This window comes from Octodon degus, unplaced genomic scaffold, assembly GCF_000260255.1.
Source record: "Octodon degus isolate 3935 unplaced genomic scaffold, OctDeg1.0 scaffold00202, whole genome shotgun sequence".
Taxonomy (NCBI): Eukaryota; Metazoa; Chordata; class Mammalia; order Rodentia; family Octodontidae; genus Octodon; species Octodon degus.
The window spans coordinates 936,699-953,574 of record NW_004524778.1 but is presented as its reverse complement, the minus strand read 5'-3'; the positions used below and the strand labels follow the sequence as shown (position 1 = coordinate 953,574).

Below are 16,876 nucleotides of genomic sequence, written 5' to 3'. Positions count from 1 at the left end.
AATTTTTCTCTAAAACTATTGAATGAATTATAATTCATCCAACTCCACTAATCCCCTCCAAATTGGAGTATTACGAGAGGGAATTGTTAAGAGTAGAACAATTTAATTTCATTAGCAGGCAAAAGGTAAAATGTGCACAAAAACTGATCTTGCTTGGTGTACACTGTAGGAAGGTTACGAGAAAATGAAATGATCACTTAGAAAATGTGCTGCGAAGCACTTGTAGGAAGATATCTGCACAGGTGGGCAGACAAAGGCTGTTACTGAGGCAGAGAACTAAGGACTTGCTTCTTGGAAAATCGTCACACAAGCTAAAATGTAGATCTCTGCACCTGAAAATCGGGTTTAAATGGTAGGTCAGGAGAAGAAAGTGAAGAAAGGGAAATTTCAAAGAGAAAAGTTCATGTGAATGTTGGGATACTACCTTCTCCTACAATGCACACTGATTTAATTGATGTTGCTAAGTGTTTTACAATTTAAAAATTTAATAGTAATGCTCATAGTAAATTGAAAATGCATAAAAGTTTCCAAGTTTTTCAGTTCCAGGTATTTTATAAGAAATGGGTAGTGTATGAGAAATGTCAATTTAGTAAACATTAAACAAGAATAGAAAACATCAATATGGAAATTTAAAAACAAACTAAAAAATCTGTTAGACTTCCTCCTTCTGTAATGGGTGGTAAGGAGATAAAATGCAGGAAATAAACACTCATCATGGACTGGTACATGTTGATTTCATTTGATTGAATAAATTTATTGGGGCTTTTTGGTATATCAGTTTGATATTTTCTAAAATTGAGGTAGCTTTTTTCTAAAATTTGAATTCAAGTTTCCATTTTTTATTTAATTCTATTATCAGAACTTCTTTTCAGAAAGTCCCATGGCGTTAAACAGTTTTAGAGTTTTGTTTGCTTTATCAACATATCTACACCTTCAGTCAGTATGAAATAAACAAAGAAAAAAGAAAATCTGTCTATTCATTTCTGCTGCTCATTAAACATCTGCTCATTAGCCACCTCCTGGTTAATGAATACTTAGCATCTAAACGGCAACCCATTAGCAAAACGAGTTTCATTTACAAGCATGTCTTCTACTTTCCAAATAATTGCAACTTTAAAAATATGTTTTTAGCCAAAATTCATTTAATTATAACAAAGAAATAACTGAAGAACCACAAAATATTGTCTTAATTGCTCTAGTAAAAATAATCCATGTTCAAGTATAATCTTTTGCATTTAAACAAACCCAATAAAAGTATTTCATTACTAACTCATAGGTTCTCTAAACTGTACAAACCACACAACTACAAACACCTTTCAGAGAAAGAAGTGATTTCATAAAGTGGTTATAAATGAATCAGGCTACTGTCCTGTTGAAATGGGGATGAGGAAGTTGTAATCTCTCTGAGCATTTATTTATTCTCTTAGAGACTAATTTAATTCCATAAAATATAAATAATTCATACAAGTATCTCATAAAATACAGAATTAGGAAAATTTTTCATTGTGACAAAAGACTAGCAAGTTTCTTAGATATTTGTCAGGGTTGATCTGGTCCGTTTTACTGTTCTGTTTTATTTTCTCACGTAATCCTTTCGAATCAGCAAAAACTAAAGTTTAGGTTTTTAAATTTGCTCCTTTAGACATCAACTTGTGCTTAATTAAAACAAGAAACAGAAAAAAAAAAAAAAGGAAGAATGGCTTTTCCTGGATCATAATCTTAGTGCAAATAGGTAACTGAGAAATGAGCTAAAGAACTTGTTGGTGTAGGCAGGAAAAAATAAGTTTTGAGAAGAGCAAAAGCAGAGACAGTGAAAATAAAAATCTGTAGCCAGAAATCCTAGCTTTCTGGAATGCTGTGGTTGGAGTTTCACAAGTTTGAACCCAAACTAAACAATTCAGACTTAGTGAGAACCTGTTTAAAAAAATTATATATATATATATATAATGTGTCTGGAGATATATAACTCATTGCTCATTGTGAAAACCATCTGTTTAATTTCTAATACTGCAGAAAGAAAATAAATAAATAGAAAAGGAAAACTTACCCATAAATAGAGTGTGACAGTAAGGATGAAGAGTATAAATTAGAAGGGAAAAACAAAAGTGCTTATTTTAGGGGCTGGGGAGATAGTTCAGTAGAATAAGCACTTGCCTGGCAAGCACGGGGTCCTGAGTTCAATCCCTGGTACCACAATAGAAAAAGAGAGTGTTTATTTTAAAGACTGTTTTAGAAAAACACAATCTTGGGGCAGGAGAGATAGATCAGTAGCATAAGTGCCTTCCAGGCAAGCACAAGTTCCTGAGTTAAAAACATGGCACTGCAAGACAAAGCAAAACAAAAAAATCTTATATACATATACAATCATGTCAATAAAATTTGAGATTTAAATGTTTCACCTTTTTTAGAGAAACTTAGTTCTCTTTCCCATCTTGCAAGATGGCGGGTGAAAAAACTGAGAAGCCAGACACTAAAGAGAAGAAACCCAAAGCCAAGAAGGCTTCTGCCACTAGTACTGGTGAAAAGGGTAAGGTGAAGGCAAAAAAGTCCAAGAAGGGGCAGCCCCACTGCAGCCGAAATCCTGTTCTGGTTAGAGGAGTTGGTAGATACTCCCAATCTGCTATGTATTCCAGAAAGTCTTTGTATAAGAGAAAGTACACAGCTGCTAAGTCAAAGGATGAGAAGAAAAAGAAGGAGAAAGTTCTTGCTATGATCACAAAACCGGTCGGTGGGGACAAGAATGGAGATACCTGGGTGGTTAAGCTCTGAAAAATACCAAGATACTACCCTACTAAAGAAGTGCCCCAAAAGCTCTTGAGCCACAGCAAGAAATGCTTCAGTCAGCATGTGAAGAAACTTCAAGTTAGCATCACTCCTGGCACCATCTTGATCATCCTCACCGGGCGTCACAGAGGCAAGAGAGTGGTCTTCCTGAAGCAGTTGGCCAGTGGCTTGCTACTTGTGACTGGGCCTCTTAGCCTCAATCATGTTCCTCTACGAAGAACACACTAGAAATTTGTCATTGCCACCTCTACAAAAATTGATATCCGCAAAGTGAAAATCCCCAAACACCTCACTGATGCTTACTTCAGGAAGAAGAAGCTGCAGAAGCCCAGACACCAGGAGGGCGAGATCTTCAACACCGAGAAAGAGAGAGACCAGATTTCAGAACAGCACAAGGTAGAGCAGAAAGCGGTGGACTCACAGATTTTAGCAAAAATCAAAGCTATTCCTCGGCTCTGGGGCTACCTGAAATCAGTTTTTGCTCTGAAAAATGAAACTTATCTTCACAAATTAGTGTTCTAAATTTCTTACTAAGAAGCTAATTAAATAACTAAGACATTTAAAAAATAGATAAATAAATACTTCTACTTTTTTGATACAATCCAATGCAACATCTGAGTACAAGTCAAGGTAATCTGGATTTGTAAATTTAAAGCATTAATTTATATCTATTAAAATACATGAAATTACTTCAAAATAAAAACAAACATCAAAATATTGATATCTTATCATTTTCTTTATTCTGAGGTAGACTTACATACAGGAAGGTGAGTAACAGTATTTTCCTGTCAGGAGTATCCTACTGAAGACAGAAGCTAGTGTGCAGAGATGTTATGTGTAAAATAGGTGCCATCTTTTGAAATCTGAGTACTTCAGAATGCCCTGTGAATATCACCATACTCAATATATACGCTACTCTTAGGGTAGAGGACTATATTGTACTAATGTTCTAGGCAATAAAACTGAATTCCAGAAAGGACAGTTTTTCTAGAGTTAGAAACACAGTAAATGATACTAAACCAAAACAACCCAGAGAATATGGCACCAGCAGTTATGAAGCTATATACCTGACATAAACTTGCAGTATATCTGGTATATCAGATAGGTAAGAGAAAATGACCCTGAAACATGGTAGCTCTTCTGCAGATAGGTGTGAAAGAAGGGGACACGACTGAAAGCATCTTTTTTATTATGTTAAATTGAAGACAGTTAGAAGCCCACATTATCACTTCCTGTTTAGCCAGACCTACTCTGTGAGTACAATCATATCTGATAACAGAAGTGTTGATCTATTCATTGCACTAATACTTGTGCTCTATGAGTCTGGTCTTGTACATTAACTTTCATGATATGGACTGCTTAATACCTACTGTCACTCCATAAGTTCAGTATCACAATATTCATTTTATGGAAAACATTCTCTTAGCCTATCATACTTTTACTGCTTCTCACCATGTCTTGTCTGCATGGGTATTAACTATTTTTAACAGCATAAGGAAAGCAAATCCAAAGTGGAGTGCGCTTTAGCCACTCCACTGCAGTCCCCACTGGACGTTGATTAGTCTGAATTTAACATTGAAATACAAAGCACCATGGCAAAGCATTAGGAATCCTCTATTATAAACACTGCCTCACGATTTTCTTCAAGAATTTTTACAGCCTTGAATAGGAAGATAAACTTTAATACAAATCTTCAAGAAGACCACTATTAATTTTCACACTAGGCAACTGTTACAGTTTGTGTCTACTTGTCTAGCTAAAGCCTCACGCAGTCAGGGGGTGGCTTCTGGAGTTTGTGATTAATTACTGTGGGTGTGGATGCTGCACCTGTCTTGGGGCGGGTCATTTGCATTACAAAGTGAGAGGGGAGAGAGGCTAGCTGGCTGCCTGAGCTGTGGCCCTTTGCTTTGCTCTCTAGTCTTTGCCACCACCATGAAAGGTTGCTGTCTGACATGTGCCACTTTGCTCTTGAAGCCAGCTGAATATGAACTGAGAGCTCCAGTAACTGTGAGCTAAACAAACCTTTCCTTCCTTCATTTTGAGTGCTGGGTAATTGTCCCAACAATGAGAGAAGAGTAACTGATACAGAAAGGTTAAATGAGATTCTTCTTTTGCTAGGTAAAAATGAATTAGTATGGTCCACCACTGCATTCCGTCTCCATAATTAATAAGCGCTCTCTTCATTTCCTTTTCTCCTTCCCCGTACAGCAGCTCCCCCAAACAGATATCCTTTCTCTTTCTCTTTCTCTCTTTCTGTCTCTCTCTCTTTCTCGCTGTCTCTATCTCTCTCTGTCTCTCTGTCTCTCTCTCTGTCAGACACACACACACACGCGCACATGTGCACACACACACACACACACACACACAGTCCCAGTAAAATATAACACTTGATTCAGAGCATTACAGGAAAAGCTATTTTATGCTTCATAATCTACATTATTGTACATGTATTACTAAAGCAAGCATGTAATCTGCATCTTTTGATTGCTTTAAGCCACTCAAATTTACATATAGAGGCCAGGTATATATAGATCAATGGTCGAGCATTACCCAGCATAGTGAAGACATTGGGTATCCACCAACAGGACCAAAACCAAAACAAAAAAGTTCATATACTTCTGTATATGTGTGCCCACATGCTGTTCATATATCTCTTTTCCATTGTAGTTCTGCCATACCACTTTACCACATAATAGAATTCAAATTCCCAATATTACATACACTGTTTCTCTAAAATACTTTTTGTCTGTATGACAAAAGCTACTTACTGGATATCAGATACATCAAATATATATATATTATTTTTTAGATAGATAATCCAATGTAATACATCAAAGGAAACTCAAAATTATGCATTTTAGATTCCACCTTGTGTCAGTGGAATTGTACCTTAAATTCACTAAGTCCTGGCCATGGTTCTTAGCCACTAAGCTATATTTCTTATGTTATCTCCACTTTTGAGTTTTTGACAGTGAGCTGAACTACCAGAGAGACCTTTGTGGAGGGCATGAGAGTGAAAAAGGTACAATCAGTTCCTCTAAGTCATACTGTGGCTCAGTATGCCAAGTTTTAGCCAGAAATAATTCAATTTGTAAATCAGTTTAACATAGATGTTTCAGAAAGAATTTCTCCCATTTTATTAGTCTAATAATTTAAAAAATATAAATGTTTCCCTGAATTATATTTATAGAACATCATACAATAAAACTAAGTAATGATATTGACATTTGGATTTCAGATATCTTCTTTTGTTTCTTTTGTCTTTTTATAAAGCCTCAAAGAAGAATAATTCAGTAGTATTTCCTGTAAGAAAAGTAGTTTACATTTTTATTTAATTCATTAATCAAGGACAGTTCTGGAAGAAAAGATTGACATCAAACTTACATTCTATTCACCTAGCCAGGTCATTTCGTCATTATTTTAGAACCTCTGGTCCAATTTGAGTGCATAACATGAATCCTTTGTAAACAGAAGCTACGGGAAAGGGAGGCTGTGAGAAGAATAATTTACACTTCTTTTTCAGTTGGCAACATTCCTCATGTGAAGATGACAACATTTTTAAAAAGTATTTAATTTAAAGTAAAACAGAAATCCTGAGATCTTTACATATTAACATTTCCCTCTAAATATGGAAAGGTGATTTTTTTTTCTGTTCAATTACTTTTTAGAAATATAAAGAGGCCATGTCAGAAAGCAAAAAAGAAATTTATTTATTCCATAAAGCAGGTCTATTAATGTAAAGTTAGACTTACCAATCTCTGAAAAACTCCAAATTTTACATTCTTAAAACTGTTTGGTTAGCATAATACTGGCTTTGGTTATACATTATTTCTTGGTAACCGTAAGGAAATATGTTAAAATGATTACACTGAACTTAAAAATACTGACATTTGGCACTCACTTAACTATTCTGTACCTATTTACATGCCGTACCCACATGCTGTGCTCAAAATGAGGTACAGCCAGTTAGTAGAACTGCCCTAGTCATCACTTTTGTGACTAGCAAAAAGTCACTGAACTCTACATGACCACTTCTCTCCTCTCTTCCAGCACAACTATTTGTCTATCACCAGCATTTGTCTATCACCTCCACTGGAAGGTCATAACATGCACACTCACGTTATGACCTTCCAGTGGAGCATCCCTAACCTGAAGCTCTGAAATCCCAAATACTACCAAGTCTGACCATTGTTTAGCACCAGAGCTACCCAGACTCTAATCTTCACCTTGTATTACAGGTTTCAGTTAACGCATGCCTCTAAAGACGAATCACACTATCTTTGGCTTCTGTCCATAGGCATATACAAATGAATTTTGTGTTTAATTTTTGGTCTAATACTCAACATTTAGCTTACGTTCATGTAAGTATTTCAAAATTTTAAAAAATGAAATCAGAAATACCTCTAGCTTCACACAGTTTGGACAAATCCTTGCTGACCTACCTACTCCAATGCTTCTCAGGAGCTGAGGCAAATTCATTTCCTAAGTTTGCCATGTCTACTTTGCATAAAACTCAAAAAATTTACATCTTGCCCGCAATACCATTCCACTATAACTACTTTAATGACGTCATAATAAAATACGCTGACCAGAGTCAGGCCTTAGGCTGGGAAGTCATCTATTGAGATAGACAAGCGAGAAACTGTTAGAAGATGTATATGTTTACTAAAGACACCTCCTCATCCAATTCCATGATCAGCAATTCTATTCTTTCTCTTCTGGGTATCATTCTCAAAAGTGTGAAAGAGAATTGTATAGAAACCCTTTCTCAGCCTTCAGCAAATACTACAGTTGTTTCACTTAAGATACATATTTAGAAAATCAATCAGTGACAGCATCATCTAAACCAAACCTTAAGTTGCCCCAATGACATTTTATTATTGTCTATACTTTCCAAATGCTTCACATTATTCCATACTAAATGGTTTTACAACAGTCTTATAGAAATAACTTAACTTTAGTATTCTTTGTTAGATCTATGCTTTTTATCGTGCAAGTTGTTTTTAAAAAAATCATGAAAAATGCATTAATCTTTCTGAAATGTGTACTATATAATATTGTTGCCATTTGTTTAGTTCTCTAAGGCTGATCAGCTCAGTAAAGCTGACAGTTATATGTGCCTAGCCTTCTGTACTCACAGGTTTCCAAATGTACATATTTAGCCAACCTGAGTTTTAAAAATAGTGTTGAAAATTTTGTATCTTTACTGAAAACACAGACTTCTTTCGTGTCATTATTCCCTAAACAACACAAAATCACAGCAATTTTTACAGCCTCTACATTAATACTCAGCATTACAGTGCAAGTAAACTAGAGATGATTTAAAGGGTACAGTGTAGGTTATATACAAGTACTAGGCCATTTTTTGTAAGGATATTGACTATCTTTGCAGTTTAGCAGCTTTGGGGAATCCTGGAACCAAGCCCCAAGGTAAATCAAGAGAAACTGTCTATCATATCAGTATTAATATAATAATAATATAAATTTAAGTAGGTTGATTCTGAGAGAGAATAAATACGACACTTGAACTGAAAGGAACAGCAGGGCATCCACTGGGTAGCCATGAAGAAATCGGTTAGAGCACCATCTCAGGGTCGGAGGTTAGTGAGCCCACAGTAAGGAATCTTCAGCAGGAGAATGAAGGCTCAGTTAGGACATCCTCAATAGTTTTCACCTGCTTTCTAGACTATAACTATAACTATAAAAATGTGCATAGTTGACAGCTCTTGGCTTGGCAAGAAGAGTAGATGCCTTTCTCGTATGACAGGAATTAAAATAGAGGGCCGTAGAGAGAATTATGACAGGCTAGCAGAGGCTGCTCTAAATAGTAACAACTGGCAATGCGTACCCTCCTCACAAGTATGAGCATCTACAGGTGCTCATCACAGTCTTCTCTCTAGGAAGCTGTCAGAGTAAAAGGCACTCCTGTTTTGAAATATAGTAACTCCACTTAATATGCTTCCCTGATCGGACAAGTGCTGACTTATAATGTTAACCAAGAATGTGGAATCCACAAGCAGCCTATCTCTTGGTCCTGCATTTGGGGGGCAGTCACACAAGCGACCCTTTGGAAACTTTCGTGATTTGCAGGATTTTATAGAAAAAAAAAACTCACAGGAGTGCTGGGAAAAATGTTTTCATTTCAATTTTTAATGTTTCACACTTGCAAAATGAAACTGATTATTCAAACAAAAAGTTCGTCCAAAATATGCATAGTCCCGTTTTTCTTGCTGAAAATACATTAGTTTTGCTCAAGATATGTGGTTATCTTTAAAATAATATCACTCCTTAATTCGAAGTTGTCAAAAAAAAAGTTTGCAGAAATGTATCTGCTATATCTACTTCTTAATTAATAGAGAAATCACAAGCCATAAAGAACAAGTAAAAGAAATATATTTATGTAAGGAGATTTTTAGTAAACAAACATCACATTTACAGTCTTCATTTCTCTAACCAAAAAATGACCTTTAGTGACATTGTGCTAGCGATTAATTTTTCCAAGCTTCAAAGGGTGTGGAACGGACAGGAAACTTCAGAGCTTGGAGGGCTTCTGCCTATCCTTCCCCAGAATCGTCCTAGCTGACACCTGGAGACAAAAAGCGCTGTAGTCTGTCTTGAACAAAAATAAAATTAGGTAAAATTGTGTTTTTCGGGAGGGACAGTAAAAATCATCACTCACAATTTCTTACTAGTGACTTACAGTTATGAGTTTTTCATAGAATAAAACTTTTAGCACTGCTAATACAGATTTTCTTATATAAAATTCCTTTGAAACAATATTTGTGTGCAGTGGTATTTATTGTGGGGAAGAGAAAATGATTAACTGAAAACCATGTTCCATCTCCCCATTGGACTGCTTCTTTCTCTTTGTTCTCTGTGTAGAAATCAATTTTGGGAGCTAGTAAGACAAACTTACACTGGACCATGCCAAATGATAATCTAGCAGTTGAAACAAAAATAATTTTTCAGCAGAATCATGAGCAGAATTAACTTTAAAAATATAACTTATGGCTAGAAAACAGAAGAGAACATTCTTAATATTTTCCCTACCATTTTTTATACTCTAATGTGAAAAGAAGACTAAATTAATCTCATAAGGCAATTTAGTATTTCCTAAAAATGAGATTATCCACATTAATAGATGAAGATGGACATTCTGCCTGTCAAACACAAAGGCTTTATCAATCAAAATATCAACTTTCTCAGGGTTGTGAATATTTTATTTTTAGTTTTCCAAGTTTAATCACATAAGCACAAAATACCAACATTAATATGTATTACATAAAAAGACACTATATATTTCAATGAATCAACATTCTCAAACCAACAATATTCTTATCCCTTTCCATTTCAGCTTTCAGTTTAGATATTTAACTGAAAAAAAACCCTGAATTCTAGCGCTGTCTCCACTGCATGCTCTTCTTTGGTTCCAGGTAATCATGAAGTTTTATCACCTACTCAGAGGCTACAAACAACCTACTACTCTCTGTAGTCTCTTATTAAAAATGTAGCCTAAAGCAAAAACTATAAATACAATTAATGATTGGCATTTCTTATTATTAATAATTATATTCAAGAGAAAGAACTGTAAGCAACTAATCAATTTTAAATCATCAGTCCAACTCTTTCACTTTGAACAGTTTATATGTGATCCATGAAGTCATGTAACTTCTTAGAGACCCTTAACTCATTTAGTAGCTTTCAGTATCATAAAATATGCATTATAACCTGAAAATACACATGAAGTTTGAAATGAAGTTACATTTTATATAACAAATAGTATGAATAAGGGCCGGCCAAATAGCTCAGCGGATTAAAGCACCTGCCAACAGGCGCAGGAGCCTGCTGTGCCAGCCCCAACCCGGGGCATGGTGAGACAGCGATTGAGACTGGGCGTGGTGGTGCGCGCCTGCAATCCCAGCACTTGGGAGGTTGTAAACAGATGGATCACTATAAGTCCGATCTAATAGTGACACCCTGAACACCCTGTAGACCCTTCCCTAAAAATAAATATATAAAAAAATGCCATTAATAAATATGAATTGTGGTTGGTGTCTGTATGTCCCACCAAAGATTTATGCAATCACAGGAGGTGATTTATTCAGAAGTATTTTATCTAAAATTTGTGATTGGGTCATTGTCCAGTGCTTGGATTGGCAGTGGCACAGCTGTTGTCGCCGCCCGACGTGGGTGGCCTGCGATCAGGCTAGGCAGGCTCGGAGGCTTGCTCCTCCTCCTTCTCCCCTCTTGCACTGCAGCTTTTGCTGTCTTCTGCAGGCGTGAACCATTGCCCTCTGCCGAGCTCTCTGCGTCGGAGCCAGCTGACTGTGTACTGAAGCCTCAACAGACTGTGAGCTACGTGAACACTTTCTTCCTTAGTTTTGGGAAATGAGTATTTTTTTTCCCCAGCAATGAGAGAAAAGCAACCAAGATACGAAAGATAGGAAAATATTCTGATATCATGACCCCAGCTACCATTCCTTATAAACTGAAACAATGGGGGGCATACTCTGAATCTTGTGCGAAAAGCAAAGACACATATGATTCTAGAAGTAGTTACCAGGAGAAAAGAGATGGCATTCTGTCATGGGGTATGGATAATTTCTAAATATATTTTTTGAAAAATGGCAATTTAAATCATACAAAAATACTGATGAACATATTTGTAGCTACCATTATTCATTACCTTTGAAAAGGGGGAATAGTTCTTAATCTAACTATTCCACTATTTGGGTAAATAGGTAGTAAAATAATAATTTCTTACAGTTTCATAATGCATTGCTACTATATTCCTTTAAAAAGCCACTTTTTAAAGAGCTGATCCATATTTTAGAACTAAGGCAAAATGAAGAATGTGGATATGAAATACTGAGAGGTTTATTTTGATTTGCTGTAGTCAACGGATTTTTCTCTTCAAAATGAAGTACTAATGTAGACATTAGTATTACTTTACTGGCGCTTCTTCTAGCAATTACAATAACATTTGCTGGTATTAATGTGTAGCACCCTGTAATTTACAGATTAATGTCAGTGATTTTCTAGAAGAAATTATAGTCTTATTGGCCTACATCGCTAAAGAAATATCATACCAATTTTAAAAGTCATTTTACATATCACACTTAAGAAAACATAATTTAATTTGGTTCGTAAATAATAAATGAAAATATTTTAACTGCTAGAGCTTTATTTTAATTTCTATAATCACTCACTTATAGCATGCTGCCAGCAGGTGGAGATCACTTCCCAAGGCTATATTAACCATGGAGCTCTTCAGAATACATCATTTAAAAAATAGTAATAACTCATTTAGAAGTGTTAAGGTTTAGAAATCTTCTTTGGTTTTTATGTTCACTACTACATTGGCAAGACATCAAAGACAGTATTTGACAATCAATAATGGGATTAGAATAATTTAATTGCATTTAAGTTCTACTAAATTACATTTCTCTTCTTATAGGTCTTCTCCTCTCAAGTACCTTGCATTAAGTTTAAAAGTGATAACTTTCCTTTCACCCTAGAGCAACTGTGAGAGAAAGACTGATAGATAGAAAGATAATTTATTTAATAAAGCTTAAAGTAAAAAAGAAACATGTAGATAACTCAGTAAAAGTTTGTACAAGAATATTAAATATGGCTCTAGCTTGCTTGCCAAACCCAATTCCACCATTGTTGTCTTGCACGCTAAAGATACATTTGAAGGTTTTGCAAAACATACATTTTCTTCTTGCAAAATCAAAATCTAGATCATAGCAACAGGCAATTTATGGCCAATGGCTACACTACACAAATGAACCCGCACTGGTAGTAAAATCAGAAGCTCAACGATTCATTAATCTTTCCTAGGTCTGTGAGGTGAGGGGATGCAAGTGCGGCTTCGAGCTGGAGTCCAGTGATCAAGTAGCAGGCACAGCTCTATAATTAATAAACCGTGTGACTCCGGGGAATTGACTGAGACTCTCCGTGTCTCAGTGGATCATATTTTATTTCTTAGGATTAATATGCTGTCTAGTCACTAAAAGTAGTACAGCAAGTTATGAAACAATTCTATATAAAATGGCAAATTCAGCATTTAAAAAGCAGAAAAGCAAATAGTAAAAGTAATAATACATGTTATTTACTAAGCCTAAACCGAGGTAATCATTTATAAAGCAGTTATGAAATGCTTCCCTTTTATTACCTCCAAGATGAAAATGAATGGGAATACAGATGGGAAAACTTTTCAACAAGGATAAAGTACTATATATGCAGCTAAATTAGTTCTTAATGTAGGTATTTTTTCATTCTACAGAAAATAAAATGCTAAATTGAAATGCTCTTTTCAACTTAGTCCTTGTGATTACTTTTTGGCTGTAAATTCTTAAATCTAGTAATAGGTGTAGATTAAAATTGGTGGTGTGCACTCTTTGCAGTGTATCTTCTGGAGCTCTAAAGCCCCCCGTATTTCTGTTTCTGCATTATGTCACTTTTTAAAAAAATAATTTTATTTATTTATTTTTTTTGCGGTACCAGGGATTGAACTGAGGACCCTTACGCTTGCCAGGCAAACACTTACTCTACTGAGCTATCTCCCCAGGCCCATTAGGTCACTGTTAATGAACCTTCTCTGCTAAGTTTAAATGACATTCCTTTTTGTCTCACTCATCAGTGCTGAATCATCTGCAGAGTTGCTCACAGTGCGTGTGTAACGCATTCCCCATGTTATTTCCCTCAGTACTGAGCACTCTGGAAAGCACACTGTGGAGAGTCTGGTTAGCAGCTCACACTCGCAGTGGGCACAAGCACACCCTCCCTTGTACGATATCTGTGTTCAAATCCTCAGGTCCGGGCTATATCGTTTTGCACTGTAAAGTAGTCTCCCAGAAGATAGGAATCTCCAGATGGGGAGATTATGTTGAATCATCAGGATGAATTCAATTTAATCACAAAGACTTCATAGAGAAGGAGGCCGATTCAGAGGGAGCTGGGATGGCCACAGAGCAGGCGGCGAGCAAGGGTAAATTGCAAGTTTCCTCCCACTAGCCTTGGAGTCAACGGAAGAGGCCATGAGCAAAGAAACTGCAAATACCTTGTAGAGCTGGAAGACCCAGGGACAGCTTAGCTACAATTCCCAGAGCGAATACTAAACTACTGATGGCTTAATTTTAAATCCTGACCCTTCTGCCCTCTACAGAGTGACAGAGTAAACACTTATTATGTAAGACATCACTAAATTTGAGGTAATTTATTACAATAACATGAAAATAATAAAACAGTGATCACGGCCATACTCTTGAAAGTCAGGCCACTTTATCTTGAATGAAAACCACTGAAAGTTGCTGCATGCTGTTTTCATGATCTGTAAAACCCATCAGTGGTGGGATTTACCACAGCAGATATCCCTAGACTAAAGGGAGAGGATATGCCTAAACTGAGGACAACATCCAGAATAGTAAATGTTGAAGAGACACAGCCCCGTGTTCTTGGAAGTCTCTCCAAGCAATAGGTACACCTCCTCCCTTCCATTGCCACGGCCATGAAGGGAAAGGAAAAGCCAAAGGGTCACAGAGCCCAGACTCTACGGAGTCAGGAAATGGGGATTTTGAGAAGTACACAAATTATTTTTAAGTCCAAGTACTTCATAAAAATCTGTAGAATAGCCATTTAAAAGTAGTTCACCTTTTGTTAGACCTATTTTCTTAACTGGTGAAATATAAAATTAATGATTTCCCCAAGATTTGCTAGTATAATTCATTCAAGGTATCTAGTACAAATTTAGGATAAAACTGGTGATATTCATTAAATTTGGATATTCTTGCTTCATTATAATTGTCCTAGTTATGGTCATAAGCCAAGGAATGCAGCAAAAGTAAAATACTAAGACATAAAAAACCAGAGAAATTAAGTCAGTGCTAGATATGAACCCAGGAATGATCTTTGTAAGCCTTAATGTCTGTTTTTTGCAACAATATTTGACTAAAATATTAACCTTTCCCTCAAAACGAAAGTTAAGTTAAACCCAGTAAAAAGTAACTTTTAATGTTGTGGACTTTCAGCCTATTAAAGAGCAGGAAGTTTTAGACACTGAAATGTCATGAATTATGTGATTTTTTTTAATACTTAAATTTTCAATTATATCAGTTTTACATGAAATTTACTGAATATTTGCTTTTAAAGCTTGTGGCAGTTCAAATGACAAATACAGAGTGAGGCAAATGATTAATTTATGAAAGTAATTATTTGTTTTTCTAATTATTAAAATCAATACTAATTGTTAACTATACATTAGCTACAAATTCCCTGTCCTAAATTCTCTTGCCCGAGCATTTCTCTCAAACTGACAATCTCAAAAGTTAATTGCAGACATAGATTTGGCAGATCTCCCAGCAAGGAAAAAAAGGATGTATGGATTAAAACTACTTTGCATGCTAGTCACAGTCAGCATACTAGCAACATGACAGCCAGGAATTTTACATTAGAAAGAATCTACTGTTCTCTCCATCGTACCAAATGCTTCTGATTAAGTCAGATTACACCTTGACCACTCTCATGAGCTTCATCCTCGAAGTGGAACTATTTAGGATGAGAGCAATACAGCAATCGAACAGAAGAATACTGTAAATATTTAAATAAATGCCAATCTTTGTTAATAAAAGTTTATTTTACTTAAATCATATATTGTTTCTGTTTATGAATTTATCAGCATCACCTTGATATGTGATCTAATTCACCTCAGTAACTTCCTTTATTTTTAAGTCCATCTTTAAAGATAGCCAAAATATTAGCTATGCATTTATTCGAATACTTTAAAAAATCATTGTTTTCCAAACTAAATTTTCATGTTACAAGTAATTTTACACATTCCCACTTAATAACACAGGTGATAAAACTATGATGGACATTTGCATCATTTTCAAAATTTTAAGATCTTAGAGACCTGCACCCACATGCTGGCTCTCTTTCCTTATACACTCGGAATATTAGGTACAAGCAGGTGAGTCTACATGAAAGTATTGATTTTTATATTGCAATATTAGCTTATTATAGATAAATCATTTATATTTTGGATTGGAAAAAAGAGAAGACTAGGGGAATTTTCTGTTCAGTTTCACGTTCTTGTCTCTTACAATTCCGCAGATTTCATTACACCCCCTCATTTTAATGCAGCTAAGGTAGTCTGTGCTGCAGTTGTCTGTTCCTGATTATATGCAGGCTGCACACCAAAGTTTTCTGGCAATAATGACAAGATGCTGGAAAGATTAAATACAATGACAACAAAGTGACCCCAAATACAACTGAAAATCATTAAGATCGAAAGTCTGTTTGCGAGTTGTGAATCACTGTGCTTGGTTTTCTCTCAAAGATTTGGTCAGACCTCATTAAAGAATTTTCTAAGTAAACATGTTTCACACAACATAAATTTTTGAACTGAATTATAATTTCAATATTACTTGTTCAATAACAAGATGATTGCAATTTCTAATAAGCACCAAAACAACAAATTGAGTTCCTACAAAACATACCAAAATTATAAAGCAATCAACAAGCCATTGAACATGAGACATTTTAGCAAAGATCTTGTGAATCCTTAAGTTTTAAGAAATAAATATAATTCAGAAAAATGGGCACTGTAAGAAAACTGTGTGTTACATAATCAGAATTCACCTTTATACATAAAATACTCTGAAATAAGCAGAAAAGGAAGGTATGTAACATAAGGGGTTAGTATTTATAAGTGTAAAGATATTAAACCAAGCATTCTTGTTAACTACCTATAATATGAATTTCCTGCACACTCCTGTACTTCAGCTAACATTTTTTATTCATTATTCTTCTTCTGAGACAAAGAAAACTTGGGATTAAGTTGCATTATGTTTTTTACAATTCACACCACTATGAATTGTGAGAGGCTAGCTGAAAACCATGAGGAAGTAATTCATCTATACTATTCCATCTTTCCAAAGAGTGTCTATATTTCCAAATAAAAGTGATTAGAACTATAACATTTTGTAGAAGCATTCTGTTGAAACAGTCTATTGAAGTGGCTTCTCTGCAAGAAAATAAATTGTCTTGGGGTTAAAAACAATGCCTTCTAAAAATAAAACCTATTATAACT

The 16,876-nt window shown here is 35.3% G+C and overlaps 1 protein-coding gene and 1 pseudogene across 1 annotated transcript in view; one reads left to right on the top strand and one right to left on the bottom strand.

Annotated features, from left to right (window-relative positions):
* Ncam2 (neural cell adhesion molecule 2) overlaps window positions 1-16,876 on the bottom strand; it is a 559,908-nt gene that overhangs the window by 511,584 nt on the left and 31,448 nt on the right. The window lies entirely within an intron of this gene.
* On the top strand, window positions 2,440-3,306 carry LOC105743992 (annotated as a pseudogene).